General features: G+C 35.9%; 1 long non-coding RNA gene across 1 annotated transcript in view; it reads right to left on the bottom strand.

Moving 5' to 3' along the window:
- LOC138145021 (uncharacterized) overlaps positions 1–14447 on the bottom strand; it is a 128478-nt gene extending 114031 nt beyond the window's left edge. Inside the window, exon 1 of the long non-coding RNA XR_011164080.1 lies at positions 14101–14447. This is a non-coding gene — a long non-coding RNA (uncharacterized lncRNA). The remainder of the gene's footprint in view (positions 1–14100) is intronic.
- Between the last annotated feature and the right edge of the window lie 504 nt (positions 14448–14951).

The following is a 14951-nucleotide window of genomic DNA, read 5'->3' as shown; positions in this document are numbered from 1 at the left end:
TGTGTGTGTGTGTGTGTGTGTGTGTGTGTGTGTGTGTGTGTGTGTGTGTGTGTGTATGTGTAATGGTGGTGGTGGTGGTGTTCGTCGTGGTATTGGGATGGGGGCAGGGCTAGTATGAGGTCCTGATAGAAAGAGAGCTATGAGTAAGGCCACTAGCAATGCAAATTGTCCCCTCTGCAGACTGTGCCTGGGAACAGGTTTCCTCTTGCTTTTCCTTTTCTTGCCCCTGCTGTGACTGTTTATTAGCCGAAGACTGACTTCCCATTCCTCTTCTCAGTGTCTGGTCCTGCTTCCTCCTCCTGCGCAGGCCAGGTGGGATATAATACCAATAATATCCATTACTTTCACCTTGCAGGTTTCTCCTTCGCCTTTAGTTTTCTCTTTTCTTCTTTCTCTGTTTCTGTGGCTCTTTTCTATTCCCATCATAAAAGTCAGCACAGAGAAACTGGGAATTTATAAATCTTACATTGAATCATTTCAATCATTCTTTAGTATAGGCGAAAAAGCCTGGGATTTGGAGTCTGGGGTCGTTGTCCAGATCTCTGGGTATGTGTATTTCCTGTGTTTGTCCCTGGCTGTATGGCTTCTCTTTCAGGCTGTGTTCTCACCTGTAGAACAACTGATTTAGTCTAGTTGACTTATTTTAATGCAGCTTGATACTGGAGAAAGAGCTTTGGCCTGGAAAGCAAAGGGCCTTGTTTCCTGCCCCGGCTCTGCTACTTACCACCTGCAGGCCCTTAAGTCCAAGTATCTTCACAGGCCACAGAGTCAGCAGAGCCCTGGGAAGGAAGTCCTGAGGACACTTACGGCTTTAGATACTTTGTGATCTTGGGCAAGTCACAAATTCTGTTTGCCTCCATTTCATCATTTATAAAATGGGACTAAAAAGAGCAACCTGTGGGTTGTTGGAAGGATAAAAGGAGGTGATAATTACAGAACACATGATAGATTTTAAGTGCTATATGAGAATTTGTTACTGTTACCATCATCATCAATGCTCGTCAAACTGTGGGGTCTGAATTGATGTCCTGTTAGGGTTGCCTAACTCTAAATGTGTGGTTCTGAGATAACTGAGCATTGACATGGGCGATATAGAAGGTAAAAAATCTTCACATATGCTATCTCATTTCATCTTAATATTTTGTCTATGAGGAAATGAGGCTAGTGGGGGAGGGTATAGAGTAGAATAAGCATTTACTAAGGACCTATTATGTGCACAAGCATTTATTAAGCTCCTATTAGGTTCAGGCACTGTGCTAAGTACTTTGTAATATTATCTAACTTGGTTCCTAGAGAGGTTGGTGACTTGCCCATGGCCACACAGCCAGTGAGTGTCTGAGTCAGGACTTCAATTTAGGACATTTTGGATCTAAGTTCTGTGTTCTGTCCCTTGTGGCCTAGTCACCTAGGCAGCACAATGGTTAGAGGAAAGGGCTCATCCTCAGGGAGGCCAGAGTTCCAGTCCAGTCGGAGAAGCTTCCTAACCATGTGATCTTGGGCAAGTCACTTAACCTCTGTTTGTCCCAGTTTTCTCAACTGTAAAATGGGGATAATAGCAGCTCCTACTTCACAGGATTTGGGGGAGGATCAAAAGAGGTATTACTTGTTAACCATTTAGCACAGTGCCTGGCATATAATAGGCTCTTAATAAATTCCAGTTTCCTTCCTTTCTGCTGAATGAGGTTTCTTTGGCATTGTGAATCCTAAGATTCGCTCAGTTAAAATATGTATGGAATAAAATTTGGACATAGAGTTGTATTGTAAATTTTGTCTCTTGAGTCAGCAGGGTTGTGAGAAACAGAGCCTTAGAAAGAAAGTGGTGTATAAGGTTTCCAACACCTCTCCCAATTTAATTCAACAAGCATTTAAGTGTATACTGTGTTCAATAATTAATTAAGCAATGAACATTTATTAAGCACTGAGTATCATGTCATGTACTCTACTAAAGGTTGAGGATAGATTAAGAGGCAAAAGACAATCCCTGCTCTCAAGGAGTTTACAATCTAATGGGATGAGATAGTGCAAATATATAGAAAACAAGCTATATGCAGGATGAATAGGAAATAATTAACAGGGAGAAGGCATCAGAATTAAGAAACGTTGGGAAAGGTTTTCTGCAAAAAATGGAATTTTATTTGGGAATTAAAAGAAAACTGGGAAGTCAGTAGGTAGATTTGAGAAAGGACAGAGATCCAGACATGGGAGTCAGTCAGAGAAAATGCTAGGAGCCAAAACATGGGGAGTCTTGTGCATGAAACAATGAGGAGACACTGGATCAAAGACTTTGTGGGGGGAGGGAGGGAGCAGTATGGTGGAAGAAGACTGGAAATGTTGGAGGAGGTTAGGTTATGAAGGGTTTTGAACAACAGAGCATTTTGTATTTCTATAGTGATAGGGAGGGTGTGAGGGTTTGGGGAGTGGTATTTTACTTAGCTTTGAATATACAAAGATAGAAGGGGAGAAATCGTTTGTATTTCTCAAAAGTTAGCAAAATGTCTTGCTCATCAAAAGTACTTATTGACTTGAATTGAAGTTTCTATAACTATTGTTAAATTTGGGGTTTAAATTAGATTTTTAGATGATAATATTCTGATTGAAATTAGAGATAAAGAAAGAAAAACAGTCCTCAAGGGCTATATAGCACAATATATTGGTGGTAAAAAAAATTGTTAAATTTAATTTAAATACCTGTAAGATAATAAATTTTGAAATTAAGTTAGATTTCTGTGGGAGGGGAGCAAATACCTAATTATATAAATAAATGTAAAATGATTTTAAGAGGGAAAGAGTGCTAAAAATAGCGGCTCAAAAATTGGGTGGTATTTTACTTGTTATTTCATATAAGCTAAGGATTCTAAGAAGGTAAGGAGAAAGTGCGTTCCAGGCTTGTGGCACAGCTTATGCAAAGGGCATGGAGGTAGGAGATATAATTCCAAGTCTGGGGAATAGCAAGTAGTCTAATGTGGCACAGTAGATAGAATAATGGGCCTGGAGTCATAAATACCTGAGTTCAATTTGAACCTCAGATACTTGCTAGCTGTGTGACCCTGGACAAATCACTTAACCACTTTTTGTCTTAATTCACTCATCTGTAGAATGAAAATTGTAGCAGCACCTACCTCCTAGGATTGTTGTGAAGATGAAATGAGATCTTTAGTAAGCTCTTTATGAACCTTAGTCATCATCATCATTGTTGTCATCATTGTTGTGGTTGTCATCATCATCGTTAGTAGTAGAAGTAGTTTGACTTGATAGAGTGAGTGAAGGGCAATAGTGTGAAGTATGTATGGAAATAAAGAATCACTTGAATTATATGATCATTGACCTGTTTGAATGGTGAAATAAATCTTCACTTTTATTTATAAAAGACGGAACTGCCGTGCAAAGTCAAGTTTATACCCCAAATTTCCTAATGGTTTGTAGGTATTTCAGTTTACTTCAGTTCAATTTACATTTATTAACCATCTATTATGCAGAATACATTGAAGAAGCCCTTAAGGAGGAGTCCAATCAGACAATAGAAGATGAGTTTCTTGATGTTACCTGAGTTTAGGTATAAGAGGCATTCATAAGTCAAGAAATACCATCCCTGTCACTTACTGGCTGTGAGATTTTGAACAAGTTACTTAGCCCCTATTTACCTTACTTTCCTGATCTTTAAAATGAGTATAATTATAGTACCTACCTCTAATGGTTGTTGGTGAAAGCAACTTATCCTTCACCTTCAAGGATCACACCATCTAATCAGAGAGATAAGACCAGTATCCTTATGAGTCTGATAAATTGGAATGGGATTAAGTCAGAGGAGATAGTTAAATAAAGTTCAATAAGAGATATCATAAGGAAGCCTGGGTATTGAAGAAAGAGGTTGGCATTAACAGGTGGAGGTAAGGAAGAATGATTATCAGTATGACTAACTGATAATCTCATAGATAACTAATAATATCTCATATTAATATATAATAATCTCATAGATAACTAATAATATCTCATAGATAACTAATAATCTCATAGATTCCCAGAGGTGGAAGGGAACAAGACTGAGGAATAGTCATTAGTGCTGGTTTGCTTAAAAAATGTATACTATGTAAAGGGAATAGAATAAAATAAGGCTGGAAAGAAAGGCTGGTGCCATATTATAGAGGACCCTAAATGCCAAGCTAATGACTTAGTAGTTATTTTATGGGTAATATGGAGTCAGAGAAGTCTTGTTACAACCATTGTTAGAGGAATTGTTTGGATAAAGGGTTCAACTATATTTCATTTAAGGTTCTTACCATTCCAAAAGTCTAGGATCACATTGTTTAATTTTCCTGACTCTCCCCCCCCCCAAATCATAATTTTTCATTGTGTACAATATAAACTTTTTTTTTCTCTTTTCAAAGGATGATGACCCCATTTACATGTAGGAAATGAAATTCACAAGACTTATAAAAAGATGACTTGTTTTGCCTGCCGTACCCCACCTCTTGCAAAAATGGGGAAAAAAATCATTGAAATTCAATCCTTATCATCCTGACCAAAAATCATTAGGTGTGGCAAGTAGAGAGACTGGAACAATTTAGCTACTAAAAAAGCCTGAGTTTTAAATGCTTCAAAATGGTAAATCTTAATTCAGCAAATGACTAAGAATGTACTTGGAACTCAATCTTTTTTTGCTTTTAGATGGCATAAATGGACTTCAGCTATTTGTTTCAATTATATGTTTATGACATTAAATACATGCATTTATATTTCAGATAAGCATGATAAGCAATAAGAAATCTATAAAATGAGCATCAAATGTACTTCTTTAATTCAACATAATCCCACTGTAATCTGCACTCAAAGCTATGTGTGTTAATTATGAAGGGATATGAATCTCTGCATTTCCTTTATCCATGTCTTTTAGTAGAGACGTGGTAATATCCGTTAATGGGCTTTGTTGTCTGATGAGCTGAATTACTGTATTCTGCGCACAGTACTCTGGTAAATCATCTAAGATGTTTGAGAAATTAACCTCCATTTAAAAATTAGAACCGAGGAGAGCTGCATGAAAGAATTCTCACCTCCACTGGAAAAAACCCCACTGTTCTGGAGTTTAGAAAGAACGTAAAGCAATCTTTACTGTTGTTCAAATTGCTTCATTTGTATTTAAAGCAAAAATAAAAGGCATTTTCCACAAGATGAAGAGAAAAGGGCACTTTTTTTCTTCAACAAAGCTATTTGCCTTTGAAACACAAGGCTGTCTTTGAAAATTCCATTGTTTCACCCTATGAAAAATGTAGAGGAAATGTGCATGGCTCCATTTGGACATATTCTAGGTACAAAATGAGAACAGCTAGAAATTATCCTTATTTCACAATAGTGAAATCTTCGAATTATGCCCATTTCCAAATTCTAAATTTTTGTAAGTGGAACCAAATGAAATGGAAATCTGGGTGGTAATTATACCCAGCTCTGCCTGGGAGTTCATGATGCTGTCAGGCTGTGTGGTCATGGGTAGCTAAGCAACACAGCCAACTAGCACCTTCGTAGAGGATATTTTTAGCTTCATTGCACATTTTTCATTTATCTATCAGAGATTGATTTGTTTTGCAATTTATTTCAAAATTCCAGCACTTAGAAATTAAAGGTATATCATTGAGCCAAGAGAAGAAGTCTGAACTGGAAAAAAATCATGGAAGAATCCACAATCTGAAACATAGGTAATTTTGATATTGTCAAGAGAAAAATAATTATTATGCTTTGTATATATGTAGCATTTTTTTTGAAACCATGAAAACACTTCAGAGGCATTACTGAATGAATCTTTATTACCTAATTTGGAGCTGTGCGAGGAAAAGGCAGTGGGACCCTGACGTCAAAAGTGAAGAAATTAACATGTGGAAAAGTTAGCTAACTTATTTAGGCACTCTAAACATGACAGCATCAGTGTCATAAAGCCATAGAGATTAAATTAGATAGCCCCTCGGTAATCTCCTACATAAGCAGGGCTTGCTTCAAAGGCAGACATGGAAGGTGTCCAGTGGTCACAAGTTGTATTCCTTACATTGGAAATGGGCTGGTGTCTTGCTCAGAGTTGGCAAATACATAGCAAGAGTCCTGATATCCCACTACTGCTAATCCAACAAAGGTCTTACCGGTCACAGAATAGACAAGAGGAGGAGTTACAATAACTTTTGTAGGTTTCAACATTTTGTAGGGTACAATTGCATTGCCCACAGGCTAAAGAGAGTTAACTCTGCCCCCTAAAATAAGTAGGTTTTCATATCTCAACAGTTTATGCTATTATATTGTTTTCTGTCTATTCTGTATGTATAGTAAGAAAATAAATTAGTTTCCACCATGACCTTACATGTGTGAAAATCTAGTATCATCAGATCATGAGGGAGACTTAACAAGTTTAGTGATATTTAGAGAAATGTGGTCTTCTGATAATATTTTGGGAATATCAGTTATAATCAACTCACATTTTTTAATAAGTGCTCACAATATTCCTGTATTGAGAGCTGGGAATAGAAAGAAAAAGAAAAATCAATTCATGCCTTTAAGGAACTTATATTCTACTGGGGAAGACAATAGGTAGATAACTAGGTATATACCAGATATGTGCAGAGTCAATGAAAGGTAGCATCAGAGGAAAAGATGTGTGTGTATGTATGAATGTATGTATGTATGCATGTATAGGGGAAAGGATTACTGGGAAAGGCTCAAAAGTGGTGATTCTGAAATAATATGAAGTTGATGTCCAGATAGACTGAAGACAGAATTTAATAATTATATTTCTTTCACTGTTGAAGTCCTGCTGAATATATCCACTCAAGATACTTTCCTCCACTTCATTAAAATCAGATGTATTTATTTTTTTTAAGGAGAAAGAAAATATAGGGAATTCTTCTTTAAAAGCTCCCCTTTAAAAGATGTCTTATTTAATGCTGTTAAATAATTACATGACAAGTTTCAGTTTCTAGATTTTCATTTGCCACATTGACATTTTGGTTTCAATGGATAGGTCTCTTGAGCAAGTATATGAAGTGAATGGTACAGCAGTTGTCCCCACAGGGAGAAAAAAAAAATCTTCCATATCCACTTGGCTATTGCTTCCAGGGTACAAGGCATGGGACTACTTTTTTTTTTTTTGCCTTTTGGAGGGCAGTTGGGGTTAAGTAACTTGCGCAAGGTTACACAGCTAGTTTTTCTTGGTGTGGGTATTAAGTGTCTGAGGCCGGAACCGAATTCGGGTCCTCCTGACTCCAGGGCCGGCACTTCACTCACTGCGCTACCTAGCCACCCCCATGGGACTACTCTTAAGAATAGTTTGGGAAAGTTTTATTTTCACATCCTTGGCTTCTGATTCAGCCTGATTTAACTGATCAGAATGTGTGAGGGATGGCATGAGCTATATTTATTAGAAGAGCCACAGTAATGGAGGAATGGAAGAGGGCCCTGTTGATACTCATGCAGCATCCTGGCCCAGAGCCTCAACGAGTTTGAGAGGAGGGACATGGCAGGACCTGGAAGTGAGGGAAGCAAGGCATGATAGATGTGTTGGGAAGCTGGCACTGATGACTGGGAGAGCTATTTTATATCTTTGGTCTGGCTTACTTCTTGTCTATGCTGGAAAAGGTAAACCCTGAGAGAAAAAAAAGGAGTTGGTCACATAATAGAATCCCTTCAGCTTTATGCTAGAGATAAGATTAAATAATAGTAATAGTACTTCTGGACAGAAATGGATACAAGCAACACTAGTAATTCCACAATGTTATCACTCTGACCCTGGAGAGCTTCCTTTACTGCTACATGTAGTAGTGGGTATAGAGACCAAATGAAATATTAAGATATACATACATATACGTTTATGTACATAAACACAATATCCAGCCTTGTGAGGAAGCCCCCAAAACCGTGTCTCTTATTTCAGATCAACAACTTTTCTATAACTTAGAATCTTAGCTCCCAGGTGATGGGGAAGGTGTCACAGAGAAATAAAGTGACTCATCTATAACCTTCCAGTTAGTAATATGTGTCAAAGGCAAGAAATGAACCTGTCTTCCTGATTGCAAGGCTAACCTTTTGTCTCCTATAACACACTGCCCCCCTCCCTGTCCCTCTCTCTTTCCCCCCTCTCTCTTCCTCTACAGGTTCTTATGTATGTAAAACTTTCTCTGTCTGTCTGTCTGTCTCTCTCCCCCTCTCTCCTCTCTCTCTCCCTCTTTCTCTCTCCCTCCCCCCCCTCTCTCTTTTTCTCTCTCTCTCTCTCTCAGTCCCTCCCTCTTTCTCTCTCTCTTTTTCTTTCTCTATCTCCCTATATATCATATATGTAGCTATCTATCATTTTTCTGACTATAACCTGTTATATGTATATATGCACGTGTATGTGTAGATACACAGTTTATCTAAACTACACATATATAAGTGTATGCATCCATGTGTATATGTTTATCTACATACATGTACATATTTTTTTTCTTTTGATGTTGGTCATTATCAGAGGAGTAATTACTTAAATCACCTTTAGGCATTTATGCTGAATATTTGGGTGCCTATTTTATGTTAGATAAATTCTAGAACATATAAATACGAAATGTTTAATATTGAAGAACAGTTGCATTCTCATGGTTATTGGTTGAGCACATTCTCCTCAATAAATCTTGCATCTCTGTACTTTGCTTATTCCTAACTGATTTGTCCCTGATGCATTAGCTCAGGTTACATGATTCTTCTGTAGGCTGAATTTTTTCTGTTGGTCTGTTAAACTTTGGGGAGGGGTGGGGATTTATTGTCATCTCACTTATTGCTAACAATTATAGAGCTTCAAGTTCATTATTGAATTTAAAAACTTTCTTTTATCATCTATAATACTTCAATTTTAATTGTTTATGTCACCTAGCTCTTCAAAACCTTTACTACTTCTCACATTTTAAATTTTACTGTATCTGTTGAAATTTTGTTGTTTAATTGTTTCGGTAATGCCTGACTCTTTGTGACCCAATTTACAGTTTTCTTGGCAAAGATACTGAAGTGGTTTGTCATTTCCTTCTCCAGCTCATTTTAAAGAGAAGGAACTGGGGCAAACAGTTAAGTGACTTACCTAGGGTCACACAGCTAGTAAATGTCTGAGGCCATATGAGGATGAGTCTTCCTGATTCTAAGCCCAATGCTCTATTTACTATTCCATTTAGAAATATTCATGCATTTTACTTTGAAATAATAAAGATTTGAAGAAAAGTCTGTTTCTCCCAAATTCAGTACAGTTATAAACTTTTAAATATGTTATTTTACACCAAAAAGCCCCTCAAACTTGCCCTGACTGAACTCCATCCTCACTTTTTTCTCCTTTTTTTACTTGTAGATACCTTTTAAAAATGATTTTACATTTCTTCCCTGTTTCCTATATAGTTTAATTATTTTTATGATTAAATATCCACATGACTAATATTTTAGAACCTATAACTTCTAACTATGAAGATAACATATTTACTTAGATAAATAGAGCTCTATTTTTCTACTTGTGAAAGATTTTATGTAGCAATTTTAGTTGGTAATTCATTATATTATCTGTCAATAGACAACTAGAATCTTAGAAATGGAATGAATTCATATAAGTATAGACCATACCTGAAGCACCAATCCTGTTTATATTATCATAAGTAAGTGGTCCTCCAGACACTGTTTTAATACATCCAATAGTGTGGAACACCACCATACTAAAAAAGACAGCAAAAAACAACCCCCACCCAACATAATCAAGTTGTGTTAAATATCTTAGTTTGCCTTACAAATTCACTTATTGTCTTGTTGAAACTGACCCAATTAAAACTATTCCACACCTCTACATTTTCTTTTCACTTCTGTAAAACTGAGTAGGTAATATTATATATTACAGAACTAATACACTTTTAAATTCCATCTTATGTAATGCATTCCACTCTTCTTTTGGTAGTAAATATGGGATCGACTTCTACTTGTGCGTTCTTTGCATTTGAATTTCTTTCCAGGTTAAAGGTGATACATTTCTTTTGGGATACAATATTGGTTACCAACCTCTTTCTTTCAAAATATTTTTTTTATGTGTGGGGGGGGTCGAGTCATTGATTTTAAGGCTAAAACTGTTGTTCCATCTTTCATTCAAGTGGGTTAGTGAAGTTTTGCCATTCTGACCTTCTGAGACTATCTTTATGACATCTTGATTTTGGAAGTATATTCATGGAATCTATTAAACGGGCATTTCTTTCATTAAAACAAGGTGACCTCTGCTTAAAGGTTTATTCAGGTAAATAAGAGCCATGATATAGGGTGCGTTTTTTTAATTTAAATAGGGATATGCAACTAATTACCATCTGCCTTCGTTTATGTCTAACTTTACATTGAAAGGATTCTGTAGTCCATGTTCTAATGTAGTTCAAAGCAAAGAAATCTTATAGGAAAGTTTTATATAAAATAATCAATGACAGATTATTAGTTTTACTTTATCTTGAACTATGACTTTTGACTTCTTTACCTTTGTGTTCAACAAAAACTAAAAAAACAAAACAAAACAATTTTCCCTCCATTGATAAATGCGAATTCTCAGAATGACTGAGAGGAATATACAAAACTTAGAAGTTTATCCATCTTTAAAAGTCCCAACTTCTATTCCAAATATTATATGATCCTTCTGACCTCATGAATGTAGACAATGAGGAAAAAAACCAAAAAGCTAGAGGTTAATATCACTAATGAATTTTTGCCTTATTGGAGTGATGATAAAATGTTACAACTGCATCAAGTCTGTCACTTCGAAGGAATTTTTCATTTGAAGTTACATTTTTTAATGTATGGAAATAAGTCAAAATGCAATTGTCATCTAATACTAATTATCACTAGTGATATTTTTCTGAGTCTGTTTTAGACAGACCTAAATTTAGTGAAGATTCTGTTTCTTCAATCATTTCTTGTCCTGCAGCCTCCTACAAGCCCTAACTCAGGTATCAGATGAAAAGACTAGCATTTCAATTGATGTTCTAAAATGAATACATTATAGTAGGAACCTTCTTGGCTTACCTATTGGTGTTGAATAACACTACATTTTATTAAACATCCGTGAAATGTTTCCTGAGATCTTACATAGCCAATTCTCTTTAGACAGTAAGTTTTGCAAAATCTTCTTGGCTTTGTATAGGTGATAACAGGAAACAAGAATAATGAGATAAAACCTCTTCTTTCAGGTTTTTTAATTGAGGAACAAATTATTTCATAGTTTCTCATTAGTTATTCCCATGGATTCTAATGACAAGGTGCCAACTTTCACACTTTAAACAGGTTAATTAATCAGGTAGTAATGAAGTTGGGTGATACCTGAGTGTTGGTGTGCCGAATAATCACAGCTCCTAATAATGTGCTTAAATGTCTGTAAACCTGAGAGGATAAGTTGAAATTCAGATCTTCTCAGTTCTGCATAAATAAACATGTACTAGCTAATAGGCAAGCTATTTTTAATTTTGTACTATGGATGTAATGTTTAATCTCCATGGTAGATATAACCTCACGTTTGGTGCTCTTTTCATCACAGATCTTAAAGGAACGTTGTCAAATAACAGATTCCACATTTGACCTTTTTTTTTCTATTTAAACAAAGTCATACATTTTTCTTACTGTAAAACATGCAGCCCAATAATAGTTTTTAACTTATTTAATATTTGAAGAAGTCACTTTAAAAGAAGCTTGGCAGTAAACACAAAAGTATATGAATGTGTTGAATTAGATAAAGTAGCAGTTAGGTTGAATTAGGCTGCAAGTTATATGTTCCCGGCAATCAGTCAAAATTGTTTATATTACGAAGATGTGGAATAAGCCAACTGTAGGAATCTCTTTTGCAGGTGGCAGGTGAAAATTACAAGGCATCTCTCCTCAAAAATTTAAAAAGTATGAGAGCAGGATCTTCAAAATAAAGAAAAATGTCTTTGAAGTACTGAAGATCACCTTACAAAAGAGCCCCTTACGATGAAAAGATATGCTTTGAAATGATTTAGCTCAAGTTTACTTTTTAGAACAATTAAAGGGTTTGGTCCCACAATAAATTTAATTGTGTGCCTTCCCCCTGTGCCTTATACCACCACAATTTTTGTACAGGTGAAATCAAGTTGGAATGAATATCAATATCATCTTTGAAGTGGGGGCTGGGGTGGTAAACTGCTATAAAACATTCAGGCTGAGTGGAATGTGTGAAGAGAGGAGGGGGTAATCCCACACCCTTTGCTTGAGTGATGGTAGAATCTCATTATATCTATCAGTGTATAGCTTCCAGTCTTGTTTAGCACCATGAGGCAAGAATTGCCTCATTTTCACCACCTGCCCCTTCCTTTCACTGCCTCCCTATAACATTACCTTGCTCAACCTAATCGTGCAAATTTGCTGCCATGATCAAGGTTACCATCATGTAGTCATGACTTTGTCAGTATTCCATCAACTGATAATTGCCTTTGGATAAGTGATTTGTCAAAAGGAATTACTTTAGTAAAATGGGATGAAACACATTGGCTGAAGACTTTTCTTTAACACTTACAGAGTTTGAGATCATTTAGCTCACAGGTTCCAAAAATGTAGTTTGGCCCAAGACCTGATTTATAATAAGGTATCACAGCATCAAACATCTAAAGCTGAAAGGAACCTCAGAGGCCTCCTAGCCCAACCCTTCCATTTTCCAGATGAGAAAATGAAACTAAAACAGGATAAAAATTTACTCAAAATCATATTGTGTCAGAGGGGGGATCTGAACCCAAGCCTTCTGACTCCAAAGCCAGTCCTCTTTCCACTATTCTGCACTGTCTTCAAGAGCTCTGTGAATAGATACATTCATCAAGCACTGACATTTGCATCGTTATTTGACTCCAAAATTTTTATTCAGTATGACTAAGTCTAAATAGGTAAGAAATCATAATTTATTTTAGATGAAATTATATGTTTTATATGTGTGTATTTAACATATATATGTACATATATAATTACTTTTCAAATGTCTAGGTGCTGTTTTGAAAAATAAAATGCGAGTTCATTTAAAAACAATATTAGTCATAGTTATTTTTGTCACTGCTCATTTTGTAATCAACAGGGGTGTGCATGGTAGAATTATTAGAATATAGGGCTTTTTACATTAAAAAGAGTCAGCCTCAAAAAGGTTGGGGGCCAATCATCTAGTCTAATCCTTTCATTTTATAAACGTAGAAATAGAATTTAATCATGACAATTAGGGAAAAAAAAACCTGCAGTGAACTCTCATTTTTCAAAGCCTCACTGTCTTGAACTAGGATCTCAAAAAAAGTTTAATCAAGAAAACCTGAATTTTAACCAAAGTTCTATGGATCCTAGCTAACCTAACCATTGCAATCCCCTCTGCTTGGCTCTAATGAATGGCACTTTAGCTCCTAATGTACCTCCATATTTTTCTTCCTATTTACACATTTCAATTACGAGTCATGATCTTTATTCACAGTTTATTGTGGGTGACAGCCCATAATACTCAATGATGTTTGGTTAGAAAGGGAAGAAAACTAAACAAAAGCACTTCACAATATTCAGAAGGAACATAACATTATGCAGTTTACCTCATTCTCCTAAAAACAGTATGTGGACATACCAAACCAAACCCCCCAGATGCTTTCAAAGCTTTTGTTTCAAAAAAGATGCATTTTTTGCTAAGTTGTAGTTGGGAGGGGAAAAAAAAATACAAACATGTATATCATTAGCACAACTGCATTCCATTATTTTCTTTTGCAAAATAAATTACATAAATGGGGTTTATATTGTTTGCTATGCTTCACCCAGAGATTGGGATAATTAGGTTTCAAGAACCGAGATGTTTTAAAACACATTTAATTTACTAAAATTGGTAAGGAAGCTACTGCAATTAAAAAAAAAAGAACAATAAATAAAAAAGGGACAAAAGTTTCCTAGGCCTTGCTGGGTAATTTGGAGTGAATTTAGACTATGGCATTAGAAGTACAAAAGGTAACTAAAAATGCCATTAAATGAAATGTTCCAAGTCCAAGCAATTTCCTTCTTAACAGAAAGTAAAATGCAAACAGAGATTACTAAAACCCTGCTGTGTTTAATTTAAGTGTATGTAAGCCTTTTACTCACAGTTATTTTGTCTGGAGATAATCATGTAGATCCACAGTGGTCAGAGCTGTGAAGCGTGTGTTGTCAAAAGTTGCTCACTCTTTGATTCTCCCTTGCCTCTGTCAGCCATGGTTCACATCACGCAAGCTCAGCTCATTCATCTTCTGACAGGGGGACATTTCTGTCTCCATCCATTCAGCATTGTCACCTACAGACTGCTCACTGCAACACCAAACTATAGGTGGGTCTGGGTAGATGTCATAATGAGGTGACGTAAATGAAGCCAGAGACTTAAAGGTCTCTGCAGACTTGGCAATTATATCAACATAGGGGCTACTCAGTAATAAGATCATGTGTACATGTCTTCATCTCTCTGGGCCTCAGTTCATCTATAAAATGAGGGGTTTGAATTAGACAATCTCTAAGGTATTTTCCTGCATTCAACCTGTCATCATATGTTCTGAAATAAATCTGCATTAACGTTCAAATTGAAAAGTCTGCTAATATCGAATCAATACGTTGTGTAGAACTTAAACATCTGGTTACCTACAATATGTACCAAGATATTAAAGCCTTAGGAAGGACTTCACAGAAACATTTTCAGTATTAGTTTTCTAGGGACACATAAATGGAACTATCTGAACCTGTCATGTAAAAGAAACTTGCATAAAAAATAGTCATATCATGAAAGGATTTTATATAAATAATAATTGTCATGCACTAAGATTTTTGTAATGCAGCAGCTTTACTTCAGGAAGAATCCACATTTTCTAGTTAGATATACAGCAGATAGTTCTAGTTCTTAAGACAGGACTTCTTTTTAAGCTAATAGATAACTTTCTTAGAATTCCTCAAACAACTGTTGATACTAT

The sequence above is a fragment of the Petaurus breviceps genome, unplaced genomic scaffold (genome assembly GCF_028583685.1).
Source record: "Petaurus breviceps papuanus isolate PSGF00001 unplaced genomic scaffold, PetGlider_PUasm1.0 90723, whole genome shotgun sequence".
NCBI lineage: Eukaryota > Metazoa > Chordata > Mammalia > Diprotodontia > Petauridae > Petaurus > Petaurus breviceps.
This window is presented reverse-complemented; position numbering and strand designations above follow the sequence as displayed.